The sequence below is a fragment of the Gymnoscopelus braueri genome, assembly GCF_963280865.1.
Source record: "Gymnoscopelus braueri genome assembly, chromosome: 20".
Taxonomy (NCBI): Eukaryota; Metazoa; Chordata; class Actinopteri; order Myctophiformes; family Myctophidae; genus Gymnoscopelus; species Gymnoscopelus braueri.
Genome location: NC_137622.1, coordinates 24,434,291 through 24,448,775, shown reverse-complemented (window position 1 = coordinate 24,448,775; position 14,485 = coordinate 24,434,291).

The window sequence follows — 14,485 nt, the reverse complement described above, 5'->3', positions numbered from 1 at the left end:
AACCGCGGTGCTTTAAGACAGAGTCAGAGCCACCAGCTGCTCAACCGGTACAATCCATCACGAGTTGAAAAGGAGGGCGCGCAACAACTAAACTTGGCACAGGTCCGCATGGGTGGCCTAGGGCAGTGGTTCTCAACCTGTGGGTCGGGACCCACGGGGGTCCCCACATGATTCTTTGGGGGGGGGGGTCCCCAGGTGACAGTGAAGTGACAATTTAAAGACTTTTAAGACCTTTTAATACCTAAAAAAGAAGAAGAAATGAAATGAAATTTGACTGCATCAAAAGTAATCAACAAACTATATTATAAAAACTGGTGAAACATTGGCCAAATTGTCAAATAATATGAGGCAACAATTTTTCGACTGAAAATAGTCGATCTACAAGCTCACAACGCCTCGCAACGTGAGACGTTGTGAGCTTGTAGATCTGATATTTTCACACTATTTATCTGTGGAACTGCTTTCAGGGTGGGGGGCTTTGAAACGACATAACAGGCAGACAGCTTACATTTCAGCATTTAACATTCAAGGCCTTATTATTCATCTTGTGCCAAAATGTCAGAGAAATGATAGGAGTGCAATGCAACATGCCAATTGAGGTGTCCTTTTAAGGACATGTCAATTGGCATGTTGAGTATAACAGCTGTTAACTGCTCGGAAACATGTTGAATTTAGCCTACATAGTGAACCAGATTCAGGAATGCATTGGCGAATGCCTGTATTATGATTCAAATGGGTCAGCCTTGACGCAATACGCAGTCATACACGCACACGCGCACACGTGCACACAAAAAACGTACACATACGCAGGTACTGGTAGCTACTGTAAAGGAACTGGGACAAGCCACATGCTGTTTCACAGATTTCTCTGCACCTGGGACAGGCACAGGACCTTCAGCATGTGTATGCGAGTACCTTCCTCCCGTGTGTGACGTGTGTGTGTGTGTGTGTGTGTGTGTGTGTGTGTGTGTGTGTGTGTGTGTGTGTGTGTGTGTGTGCGCGCGCGCGCGCGCGTGTGTGTGTGTGTGTGTGTGTGTGTGTGTGTGTGTGTGTGTGTGTGTGTGTGTGTGTGTGTGTGTGTGTGTGTGTGTGTGTGTGTGTGTGTGTGTGTGTGTGTGTGTGTGTGTGTGTTAGAGAGAGAGAGAGAGAGAGAACTCTCTTGTGTGGCTCTGAAGGTGAAGGTGTGGGTAAATCTCACAGGATAAACAAGATGTCTGGGTTCCACCACAGTGGCTTTCCTGATTGGTTTTTAAGTGCATAGGCTACAGCCACACACTCTCTGCAGAAACGTCTAAAGACAAGGTGAAGAGTGGTTTGAAGGGAAGCATTTGTGTAGACACAGCACATACAAGCTGAAATCATGTAGTGCTCCCAATCCCCTGTACAACCACCCACCCAGTCCACCTACAAAGCACCGGAGCAAGGCTTCGTTGTGGGGGTTGAGTATCTGTGCTCTTTGTTGGGGCAGGCTTTGGTCCAAATGCAGGAGGGATTTTTTAATGTAATTTGATTACAATTTGCTCTTTTAAAACAAAGCACGTTTAAAAGAGCAAGCACATTAGGCATACTGTACTATTACGGTTGAAGAATTTTTCATTCAATAGCAGTGTCTTGAAATGTCAGGATGTAATAAGAGTTTTAGGTGATGGCATGTAACCTTACCTTATTATACATATGTTAACCTTTCCCAGTGTGGTTGTCCTGTATGTTTAAATCACATGATGTGTGTACATTGTTTACATTCATGGCCTACAGGAAGTACAGTATGTGTCATGTGAGGTGTGTGTCATGTGAGGTGTGAGAATGTTCCACAATCATAGAGGAAGGTAGAATTTTACCATTCATTGCTCTAGTTTTCTAATTCAGTGTTCTTATTCCAGTTACTGTGCTCTATAGTGGGTACATTATGAGTGTGTGTGTGTGTGTGTGTGTGTGTGTGTGTGTGTGTGTGTGTGTGTGCGTGCGTGCGTGCGTGCGTGCGTGCGTGCGTGCGTGCGTGCGTGCGTGCGTGCGTGCGTGCGTGCGTGCGTGCGTGCGTGCGTGCGTGCGCATGCGCGTGTGTGCGTGAGTGAGTGCATGCATGCATGTGTGCGTAGATGCATGTGTGTGTGTGTGTGTACTGTATGTCCCATGACTCCTCGAAGCAGGTTTTTGCTCTATAAGTTAGATACCCTGCAGCGGAAAATAGCAAACTAAGATAACCTAGTTTGTTTGGGTTTTTGTTTCTTTATCAGCATGCTTATGAATGCTTCTGTGTTTAGAGGGGTTAAGTATTGTGTGGCACAGGTTTATTTTGGTGTGTTGGTGTGTGACGAGCCGTGTCCCGTCACAGCCAAATCCAGTGATAATTCAAGTTTTTTTCACACAGTTAAATTAACACTCTGGATGTTAGTGTGCTTGTGACTTTACTCTTGGGAATTGGCTCTGTGCATAACTGTAGTCCTCCTGACTGAGTTTCCTGAAGGTGGTGTAACCGTTTCCATTTCCCATAGCTTTGTTTGATTGACTCGTCAGCAGATTTGAACTGGAAACACAGAAACAAATTATGTCATGGATGTGTGGATACAGGAATCACTAGTATATACCATTACTCAAATGATAGGCACTTGGGTGAAGCCTGTAATGAAATGTTTTCGAGATAAGTGCCCAGTCATAGCTGGTCTCCATTCATATGCCAAGGGATGTATCCACACGTTTTCTAGGGGGGAAAGGGTGTCTGTGAATTGTGGGCATCAATTCCTGTTGTCAGTTATTCAATTCATTTGAGTGATCCATCTGTGTCAGTCAATAATAATGTGGGAACCGAAATAAAAAAGGGTCATATTAGTCAGTCTACTTACCCTACAAGATCTCCCTCCACACAGCTTCAAATGATCTAATAAGCACTGATCTAATGATCAGTGCTTATTATCAAGCACTGAAGTTACTTAACAAGCATCATTTAATCTCCATGTAGAGATTCAGGTGTCACAGCAACAACAGCAGACAGTAAGAATGAAACACAGGACAGGAGTTAGGCTAACTGCTAAGAGCAAGTGTTAAGAGCCATTGAACACAGCTATGTGGATGGAGATCTTGTAGAGTAAGTAGACACACTAATGTGACCCTTTCTGATTTCTGTCAGGTTGTGTTTCCACATTATTGTTGACTGACGCAGACCTCTCAAATGAATTGAATGATGCCCATAATTCATGCAAGGCTTCATGGGACACTGGAAACTGGTGGTACAGGTTTCCATTCCAATTAACTACAGATTTAGCTAATTAGCAGCACACCTCCAACCAGAGAGGGGGAGAAGTAATAATGAGTGGAACAGCTGTTGTAGTGTTGGTTGCAAACCTGTGCAGACTCTCATGGCACATGATTGGACACCGCTGGTTTGGAAAGTCATTAGCAGTGATTGTCAGGGACTCGTGATAATGCTGAAGGAGAGTAAAACAATCTTTTCTGTATACTGTAAAGAACATCCTGCACAGAAAAGTTTGTTTTGTCATGAATTATCTATTTTTTTCTGTCACTCAACTATGTATGTACTTGCATGTTCCTTAATTGCACATTATATTGGTATACCTTCCCATTCCACTTATACTTACAAACACAAGTCTGTTTTTATCCATAGAATAAAGACAAAATAAGCCTTCCCTTTTAATATGAACTCATTAAACGACTCGAGTCAGCAATAACTCGGTTCACAAAATATGGATATCTCCTGCTGTGTGCCCTTGGTTTCCTAGCACTGAGTAACGCTGTGCTGTTTCTAGGTCATGTTACAAGAGCAAGAAGAACCATAATGGCCAGGTAGGGAGATGACTGGGGGTGCGATTGATGAGGCTCATTGTGGCGGTGTCGACACATGAAGCTAATGAGTCAGAACTGCGAGTCAAGCTGTCGAGTGATCACACATACCCCCCCTCAAAAAAAAAGAAAAGGAAACAAAGGCAGAGAGAGGAAGAGAGAGAGAGAGAGAGAGAGAGAGAGAGAGAGAGAGAGAGAGAGAGAGAGAGAGAAAGCAGACAGACTGAAAATGAGAGAGGGCTGGGAGAAGAGAGCTTATGCCAGCTGCTTCACTTGAGTTCATAATGTCATAATACCAATGTTATATCTGTATATGTACTGTACTAGATATAAAATCAAGACTATAGCAGTATAAACGCCCCGCTAACTACCCCCAACTAGACTAAAGGGTTTAAGTATTAAAACGTGCCTAGGAAGTTGATATCCTCCTATACTACAATTGGTTTAAGGGAGGACCGGCCGGCAGGCGGACCTCTGACGCCACGCTCATATATAGATTGTGTGTTTACATATTGCTTTAAAGTGAAATAAAATAAATGTGGTGACTCAATCTATGAATGCACTCACGTGTAGATTTTGAGAAGTGGAAGTGAAAATTTGGGGCCATGGGGTAACCAAAATCAGTAGGGTTCTCTCAACTACAATGAGACAATCATCGCTGTGAGCAGAGTGGGTAAGCAAAACAACTTTATTTTCTATTCCATTATTTAGTCATTTTCCCTGAAGGCACACACAAATAAAATACCAGCATCTGTTGTTTGTTTCTCAGGGGGAGGATGATCAGCGAGAAGGAGGAGGTTGCAGACCTGAGTAATGGCAGATATACGGCCCAGGCAGTTTTACGACCCTGCTGATGTATGAGCAATCAGACCGGTAGCCTATATTCTATATTAAAATTGGCTTATGGGAGGCCGGCCGGCAGGCAGGACAGATGGACCTCTGACGTCACACTCATGTCACCATGACTTAGCCATAACCGTAAGGAGTTCCCAATGCAGCTACACCCAAATATGGAGTGTGTTGTCTAACCTCAAGGCGAGCGGGTTGATCTCTGATGTCACACTCATGTCGCCATGACTCAGCCATAACCATATGAGGAGTTCTCAATGCAGTTATGTCCAACAAAGCAGTCAGCTCCATATACAGTATGAGCACAAAAGGGGGTATTCCCATATATGGGCATATACTGATGACAGCAGGGATCTCCATATATGGGCATAAAAGGGACATGGACTGACAGCTACAGAGCTCTCCATATATGGGAATAAAAGGGACAATGACTGACAGATATATACTGATGATGACATCAAGGATCTCCATATATGGAGTTCCCAATTTAGCTACCCCAAATGTGGAGTGTGTTGTCTAACCTCAACAAATCAGTCAGCTCCATATATGGGCAAAAAAGGGGGTATACCCATATATGGGCATATACTGATGACTTCAGGGATCTCCATATATGGGCATAAAAGGGACATGGACTGACAGCTACAGAGATCTCCATATATGGGCATATCAGTCGGATCGGCGGTGCGACGTAGGAGTGAACAAACCAGGACCACGTCACTATGACAACATAACCATAAACAAACCACGGCCACGGCCGGCCAGTGGACGGGCGGACCTGTCACGCCAGGTTCATTTCTTTGTCTTGGGGCTATCCAGGAGATTGGCATCACCCGACCTGCGGGAGCGGGAGGGGGTGTGGCGTTGGAGGAGTTCAGAGAGGATAACACCTGAACCGGCTGCTGAGCTGAGGGCCATAGTCCATATTCACATGGCGGCCATTTTGGAATTTAACATTGCGTTGCTGTGGCAACTGGGTGGCATTTCATTGACTTAATGGCAATATGGCCGCCGTGTGAATATGGTCTATATCAGTGGAATGGGACCCAGAACACTGGAGACAGCCACAGGACAATAGAGTATGTGACTCTTACCCAGGAGAAAAGGTGGCAAGAGTCTCTTACAGGGCCTTTCCTTGCAGCAGTGGTCCGTGTTGGCTCCCTGTGGGGGGCCACACTGTTAGGGGTACTTTCTGAGGAGGAGGGCCACAGACGATCCAGGCGTGAGAACGTTGGGGGGCTTCCGGTTCTGCTAGTAAAGCACCTGGGATGGGCACTGAAAAGTGGGAGAGAGTATCATGCTGACAGACAAATTGATTTGCACTAAATAGCTGGCTTTTTCTCTGTGGATGATTTTCCTTCCTTATAACAGCTTGAGTTACTGTGTTAAGTAGGACGCCAGTATGTAGTACAAATGGGAGGAGCGACGTGGAGAAAATAATGACTCCCATGCAGGAATTGAGAAACCGAGCAGGAATGCCTTTTCCTTTTCTTTTCTTTTGCGTGGTGCCAACCACTCCTACACTTGACTTTGTCTGGGTGTCCGTGTGTCCGTCCGTGTGTCCGTCCGTGTGTCCGTCCGTATGAGCACGGCCTCTCTGTATGTTTGAGCACAGCCTCAACAGCTGCGGCTGATTGCAACACAATGATGCAACCATACAGGTACAGGTACAGTACAGTACAGACCGTACAGTACAGTACAGTACAGTGCAGACCGTACAGTACAGTACAGTACAGTACAGTACAGTACAGTACAGTACAGTACAGTACAGTACAGTACTACAGGTACAGTACAGTACGGTACAGGTACAGTACAGTACAGACCGTACAGTACAGTACAGTACAGTACAGTACAGTACAGTACAGTACATACAGTACAGTACAGTACAGTACAGTACAGTACAGTACAGTACAGTACAGACCGTACAGTACAGTACAGTACAGTACAGTACAGTACAGTACAGTACAGTACAGTACTGTACTGTACAGTACAGTACGTACAGTACAGTACAGTACAGTACAGTACAGTACAGTACAGGTACAGGTAGAGGTACAGTACAGTACAGTACAGTACAGTACAGACCGTACAGTACAGTACAGTACAGACCGTACAGTACAGTACAGTACAGTACAGTACAGTACAGTACAGTACAGTACAGTACAGTACAGTACAGACCGTACAGTACAGTACAGTACAGTACAGTACAGTACAGTACAGACCGTACAGTACAGTACAGTACAGTACAGTACAGTACAGTACAGTACAGTACAGACCGTACAGTACAGTACAGTACAGTACAGTACAGTACAGTACAGTACAGACCGTACAGTACAGTACAGTACAGTACAGCACAGTACAGTACAGACCGTACAGTACAGGTACAGTACAGTACAGTACGTACAGTACGTACAGTACAGTACAGTACAGTACAGTACAGTACAGTACAGTACGTACAGTACAGTACAGTACAGTACAGTACAGTACAGTACAGTACAGTACAGTACAGACCATACAGTACAGTACAGTACAGTACAGTACAGTACAGTACAGTACAGTACAGTACAGTACGTACAGTACAGTACAGTCAGGTACAGGTACAGGTAGAGGTACAGTACAGTACAGTACAGGTACAGTACAGATCGTACAGTACAGTACAGTACAGTACAGTACAGTACAGTACAGTACAGTACAGTACAGTACAGTACAGTACAGTACACACACACACTTTTGAGTAAAAATACTTACCGTACAGTACAGTACAGTACAGTACAGCACAGTACAGTACAGTACAGTACAGACCGTACAGTACAGGTACAGTACAGTACTTAAAATGAGTAAAAATACATTGAAGTAATCAAAGTCTGTAAAAAGTAACTAATGAAATTAACTCATGAAAGGCACGACTCTCTTCACACTGGGTGTGATTTTTTCATTTAGAGAAGCCAATTATTTTTACCCCCTATTTTCCCCCAAATTGTGTCAATTAAGGATTCAGCCCATTCATTTCTCCTCACACATTTCTGTGTTGCCACTGCTTTTGTACCCGACTGGCTCACCTGCTAGTGAGAAGCGAGGATGTAACACCTTTGTCCTATTCCTCCCTTTTAACAGCCCCCACTGACAGGCCCCACCCCAGCCAAAAGGAGTACATGCAGCAAAGATTACCCTCCCCACCTGGCTTTCCTCCCCTGAATAACATTGATTCTCCCATTAAAAGAAATACACATATCCCAGTCAAATTATTTTTACACTTTCTTTCAACAAGGCAGAACAATTTGACATATTGGTTTATATCACTTTTGTAGTTGTCACGTTAACGTTCGTTCTCTGTGCTCCAAACATGGAACACATCTTCTGTACTTTTTATATCACATCTTCTGTACTTATTATATAGGATATCTTCTGGAAACACATACCCAGTGGGTCACTGTGCAGCTCCTTTAGTCATCTCCATGGCAGCCCGGCCCCCTACCAGTAGCAGCAGATGTAGCCACAACACTTTACTGAGCTGTTTTTGCTGAGCCATGACAATTTGCAACATCAGATAACCTTGCTATCATTGACACACACACACACACACACACACACACACACACACACACACACACACACACACACACACACACACACACACACACACACACACACACACACACACACACACACACACACACACACACACACACACACACACACACACACGAAGGACGACTTGGCATGTTATTACTGTATGGCAACTGAGTCATCTTCTTAATCTCTGCAGACAATGTGAAATCATGGAATTAAGCGTGGAGGCCAATTTTTTTTGTGCTTTTATATTTTTTATTTCATATAGCACAGTAAAGGGAGAAGGAATCAAAGAGCAAAGAGAGAGGAGAGTCATACGAGACAAGACAGTGGTGGGATTCGAACCTAGGTCCTTGTGCTCACAGGAGCATATGGTCTGTGCATGCATGAACTGGCCAAGTCACCAGGTACCCTGCAGTGTTGCATTTTTATTACCTTGCATATAGCGTTTGTCTTTAGCAACTTTATACTGTCAGCTGTTGTGTATTTACAACTCTTTGCAGTACAGTTTCATTTGCTAGCAGACAGTGAAATGCCCCCTCAAGGTTATAGACTTTAATGAGATTTGGAAAGACTCTGAGGGCACAGTGCCTCATGAATTAATGATTTGAGAAATTATTTACTTAATCCTCTTTACTCTCCATCTTGATTATTGTTTTGGTCTTTCTTTTTCTTTTGTAATTTGCCGCCAATGTTTGTGTTTTAATCATTTTACATTGGTCTCACTATGCCAATAAACACCACACTTAACTAGTGTGGTGAGCCTATTCCACTTTTGTCTATGAATAATTACATTTATATTTACTAAGTATTTGAACACATTTACCATAATAATACCTATTATTAGATTATAGATAATTTGTTACGCCTGAAATAAGATCTGTTTAAAGTCCCCCATGTGTATGCCTGGGGTTTGTTAACCACATTTCATAGTGCTGGAGAGCTCCCCAGACATGGCAAACAGTAGCCTGAAGCAGACATACTGTATATCCAGCAGTTAGAGACTTAAATGGGGAGGAAAAGCGAGTGCACCCTACCCAGAAGATTAAGTTAATGAATTCAGCTGCTTCGAAGGATCTCCTCCTCTAGTGCCCATGTTTCCACATTTTATTATTTGCCTCTATTTGAGGAGATGATGATGAAGAAGATGATAGATGCCCACATTTTTACTTGATGAACACCTGGTTTTGTCTTCACAGTTTATATGGGCATTTTATATTGTGATGATTGTGATGGTTGGTTTGAGAAAAGTATTTCGATCAAGTCAATATAATACGATGGTAAAATAATATTGAGAACACTGAGAGTGTAAAGTTTGAGCTTTCTTTAAAGAATGACTATAGCCAGCTTGACAGTTGACTTTAATGAATGTAAGGTTGGCACTCAGCATACTTAATAAACGTACTTGAATATTGAACATCTTATGGGGTAAGCTGTTTAATGTCCTAATCACAAATAAAGTGGATGCAATGTTCAGGAGGGAAGACTGCACCTGATAACAACATTTATTTATTTCATTGTGGTATTTATTTTATGTATGGACAAAAAAAATTCCACAGATAGCTGTGTTCCGACCTGAATAGCATGATGAGGATGATGGATATAGACCGAAAAGGTCATTTTGCAATGTGGCCTGCATATTTCATGGATATTGTCTATTTCAGTGACTTGAGACAGACATGTTTTGTGACTATTACTGTTACTTGGATTAGAACATATGCATTTTAGATGTAACCAATTATACTGGATCCATAACTCCATGTCTGGAAGTAACTTTTTGGCCAAATTGATTTTTTTGCCAAGTCTACTCTCCTAACACACTGGTGCATCATTGTGCCTTATTGCCTATGTCCTGGACCTAAGCCAATCAGAATGCTTGTTACATTCCAAAATCACTTTCTGCCTAAGTCAAAGAGATGACTTAGGCAGAAAGTATTTTTGGAATGAAACAAGCAAACTGATAGGCTGAGGACATAGGCAATAAGGCAGGGTGAAGCAACAGTGTTAGGAGAGTAGAGTTAGGCAGATATAAATAAAGGCAGATTAAATATGATTTAGGAAATTACGAAAAAGCACCTTTTGCCTAAGTCAAAGAAATGACTTAGGCAGATAGTGTTTTTGGAATGTAACAAGCAAACTGATAAAGGCTGAGGACATAGACAATGAGGCAAGGTGAATCAGCAGTGTTAGGAGAGTAGAGTTAGGCAGATATAAATAAAGGCAGATAAAATATGACTTAGGGAATTGCAAAAAAAACTTTTTGCCCATTTCATGTCTTTGACTTAGGCAGATAGTGTTTTGTCGTCTTTTCCGAAAACCTTATAACGATTTGTTACAAACTTATCCGCTTGAAAAACGGCTGAAAATTCAGGGAGTTATGATGATTTTAATTGTGGAGAGACCGCCTGCTTCAATGGACATAAATGCATTAGAAGACTCTGCTGTCACTTCACAATATGGCGACCGCAGAGACAGGTCACTCCAATGAACTGCAGCGGCAAACAAACAGAATATGATCTATCATCAAGAGTGGATATCATCATTTCTACACACAGATTATGTTGCTTGCAAGTTCAGACTGAAAGATGGAATCCTTACTGTACATAGATATCCTACTACTCCCAAGTACTAACAAGCTGTGCACTCAGAAGAGCACTTGAGAACAAACCTTGATTTTAAGCATTGCACACATGTGCAGCATCCCCCCACAACATCCTACAACATAAAATATGCTGTGTCACACAAACTGCATCGAACGTCAAAATGCTGAGACAAAGTCACATGCCTCGCAATGAAATTAGGATTCATTGAAGCCCATAGTCCAACAGATTTCCTGGCCTGATTACTGTGAAGATTTTGCTTCAGTTTTGCCTCTCTACCGAGGCAGGCACTGTATAAATAGGCACACTGGAAATAGCCCTTCATTCTCAGAGGAGCCTCTCAGGAGAGTGCCTGGACCAATGGCCTAATGCTGAGATGCTGAGATATAGGCCAAAAGGAGACATCTGGAGAATAATGATGTTTTGTGGAATCCCTTCACCTGTCTTTATAAACAGTAGTTTTCATTGAAGCACTCGTTACATCGCTTAAGAAAGGTCTCCAATCCCATAACGTGCTTTATTTGATTGTGTAGGCTATAGCTAAAGATGTACAGTAGTCTATCGAACAAAAAGGCTCGGACATCAGTGATGTTTACCCGTATGAGATAGGCTTTATTGGCATCTTAACACCTTGGTGAAGAAAAAAATATGCTTTCAATTGCGTGCATGCGTGCGTGCATGCATGCGTGCGTGCGTGCGTCGCAGGGGCGTAGCACCAAATTCTGGGCCCTGGGGACAAAGATTCACTGTGGGCCCCCCTATGATTTCTTTCTTTAAAAAATACAAAAAACATACTTTTTTTTTTTTTTTTTTTTAGGGGGCCCTATAACTCAGTCCCACTTACACCCCCCCTGTGACGCCCCTGCGTGCGTGTGTTTTAGATTACCGAGGAGGACAATGAAGAAACATGTCCTCCCTTCCATTTACACCAGAACACTCTGAGGCAGTGGTGTGTTCTAGATTTTTTGGGAGGGTATACTTACTATAACTATTCCCCCCCTAGTTCCTCCCACAAGCACGGCACGCACGCGCGTATAATTAATTAATGTAAAAAAAAGCCCCTCACAAACTTGGCCGGGCCCACTCAGGCCCAGTTTCACAGTAACACTGAGTACACTTACAATATGCTTTGTACAGATTTTCTACTGTTTCTAATGTTAATCACCATAGTAACTCAACCACTTCGGATCTGCTTTTAGCCTTAGATGCAGTTTTAAAAAAAATATTATCAGAGAAGTGCAGGGATTGTTATAAATAAATGCTGGTTAGGCTTATCAGATATAATAGCAGTGTTAACAGCAAGCATTCCTGTATCTATTACAGAATAGTATTAACTTGGCATTGAAGACACAAACTGTAATGAAGATTCAAGATTTTGCTGTGCTATGACCCGTAATTTGAATACTAATGAAGTAGGCTACTCAATTCAGTGACCTACGTTCAATAAAGAGAATGGCAGGTCGTTGAAATGTGTGAATTCCTTCACCAATCACCAGTAGCCATTATCACCTCAAGAACAATAGCCACACACATGATAAACCATCAACTCAGAGTTAGACTATAGTCAGACCACATTCTTGCTGTTTGTATTGCTGTCCCCCCAGCCCAGCCACCTGGGTGCATCGTATCAGATGCGTATCAACGTATCAGATACGCCGTTTCGAACTGTTTTAGAATGTATAGAGCGTGCCAACACGTCGTCACCACGGGGGGGGGGGGGGGGCGTAGCATAGTAGCGCAGACATGTTTGTTTTGGGCAATGTTAAGTCAACCTGGTTTATACCCCTCAAAGATGTCTGCTGCTACCAAAAGACACTTGTTGACGCCCCCTTCAGGATTTTTGGCACGCTCTATACGGTGACGACGAAAAAATCTGCAGGCCATACGGCGTATACAGCGTACCACGGTAGAACACACCACTGCTCTGAGGTGTAATGAATGCTTATCTACAATTCTCTGCATTCCTGATTCCTGACTGTGTAACTTCTGGCAATTAAATCTGAAAAAGTCTGCTTTTCACACTACAGTGAGAACTGGGCTACTTTTTTCCTTCTTTTTTGGAGACTTCACTTGACACTCTTGTCTTCCTCTGACCACAACAGTCCTGCCTGTGCCTGTGAAGAGTGTAAATTGCACCTCTGGAGAAGGTTTTCTAGACAGCATCTTTACACAAGGGAAGGCATGCATAAACGAATCAGGGTGCCAAGTAGAGGCGGTGGACTCAGTGCATACTGACTTGACTTCAGCAAACCCAGTCATCATTGGGGCAAAGCCTGAAAGTCTTTGCTCTTTGATCTGCTATTGCTCATATACTCTTGCTATAGCCTATGTCTGAAATATTAAGAGGACTCAAAGGCTCAATGTAATACTCTGTCGTATGACAGTGTCCTGCGACTAAAATACAATCTCACAACACGGCTAAAGGAAGTACTTGGACCAGGTGAGCTTCCACACATCCTCTCAATGTCATGTTAGCAAGACCATGATTACATTACATTACATTACAGTCATTTAGCAGACGCTTTTATCCAAAGCGACTTACAATAAGTGCATTCAACATAGGTAGGGAACGAAACTACTAATCACCAGAAGTCTTAAGTGCATTTCCTGCAAAAACAAGCAACCAAGAGTATACCTAGCGCTAAGGTAAAAGTGCAATATATCAGCTACCTACTTTCTTAAACAGATGAGACAAAATAGCAAAATCAAATGAGCACGGGCTAAAACAAATAAGTGTATCGACTAAACAAGATCCAATAAAACAATACAACAATAAAACAAGAGTTCGTACAACTAGTTAACAACAAGTAGGCCAGGCAAAGAGGAAGGGTAGTGTTTCCTGAAGAGGTGGGTTTTCAGCCTGCGGCGAAAGATGGGCAGTGACTCTGCTGTCCTGACATCAATGGGAAGTTCATTCCACCACTGTGGGGCCAGAACAGAAAAAAGTTGTGACCGTGTCGATCGACCAGAAGGACCCTTGAGTCAGTCGCCCCGAGGTGGCAGACCGAAGTGGTCGGGCAGGGGTGTAAGCATCGACCATAGCCCGGAGGTAAGAAGGAGCTGTTCCTTTCACTGCCCTATAGGCTAGCACCAGGGTTTTAAACTGAATGCGAGCCGCTACGGGGAGCCAGTGTAGAGAACGGAGAACGATAGTTGTGTGGGAGAACTTGGGGCGGTTGAACACCAGACGAGCTGCAGCTTTCTGAACAAGCTCCAGAGGTCTGATGGCAGATGCCGGAGCACCAGCAAGGAGGGAGTTGCAGTAGTCCAGGCGGGAGAAGACAAGAGCCTGGATGAGCACCCTGGGCTGCCTTCTCCGTGAGGAAGGGGCGAATCCTCCTGATGTTGTAGAGGAGGAATCTGCAGGACCGTGTCACAGATGCAATGTTTGCCGAGAACGACAGTTGATCGTCCAAGGTCACACCCAGATTCTTCGCAGTCCGAGTTGACGTCACCACAGCATTATCAATGGTGATGGCCATGTCTCGGTGTGGACAGCCCTTCCCCGGGAGGAACATCAGCTCGGTCTTGTCCAGGTTGAGCTTCAGGTGGTTCGTCGACATCCACTCCGAGATGTCATGATCTCCAACCTTCTAACTCAAGTCGCTCACTCTCGATAAGAGTGTCAGCTTATTCACTGCATAAAGCCATAATAGCAAGACATTACTAGTAATGTT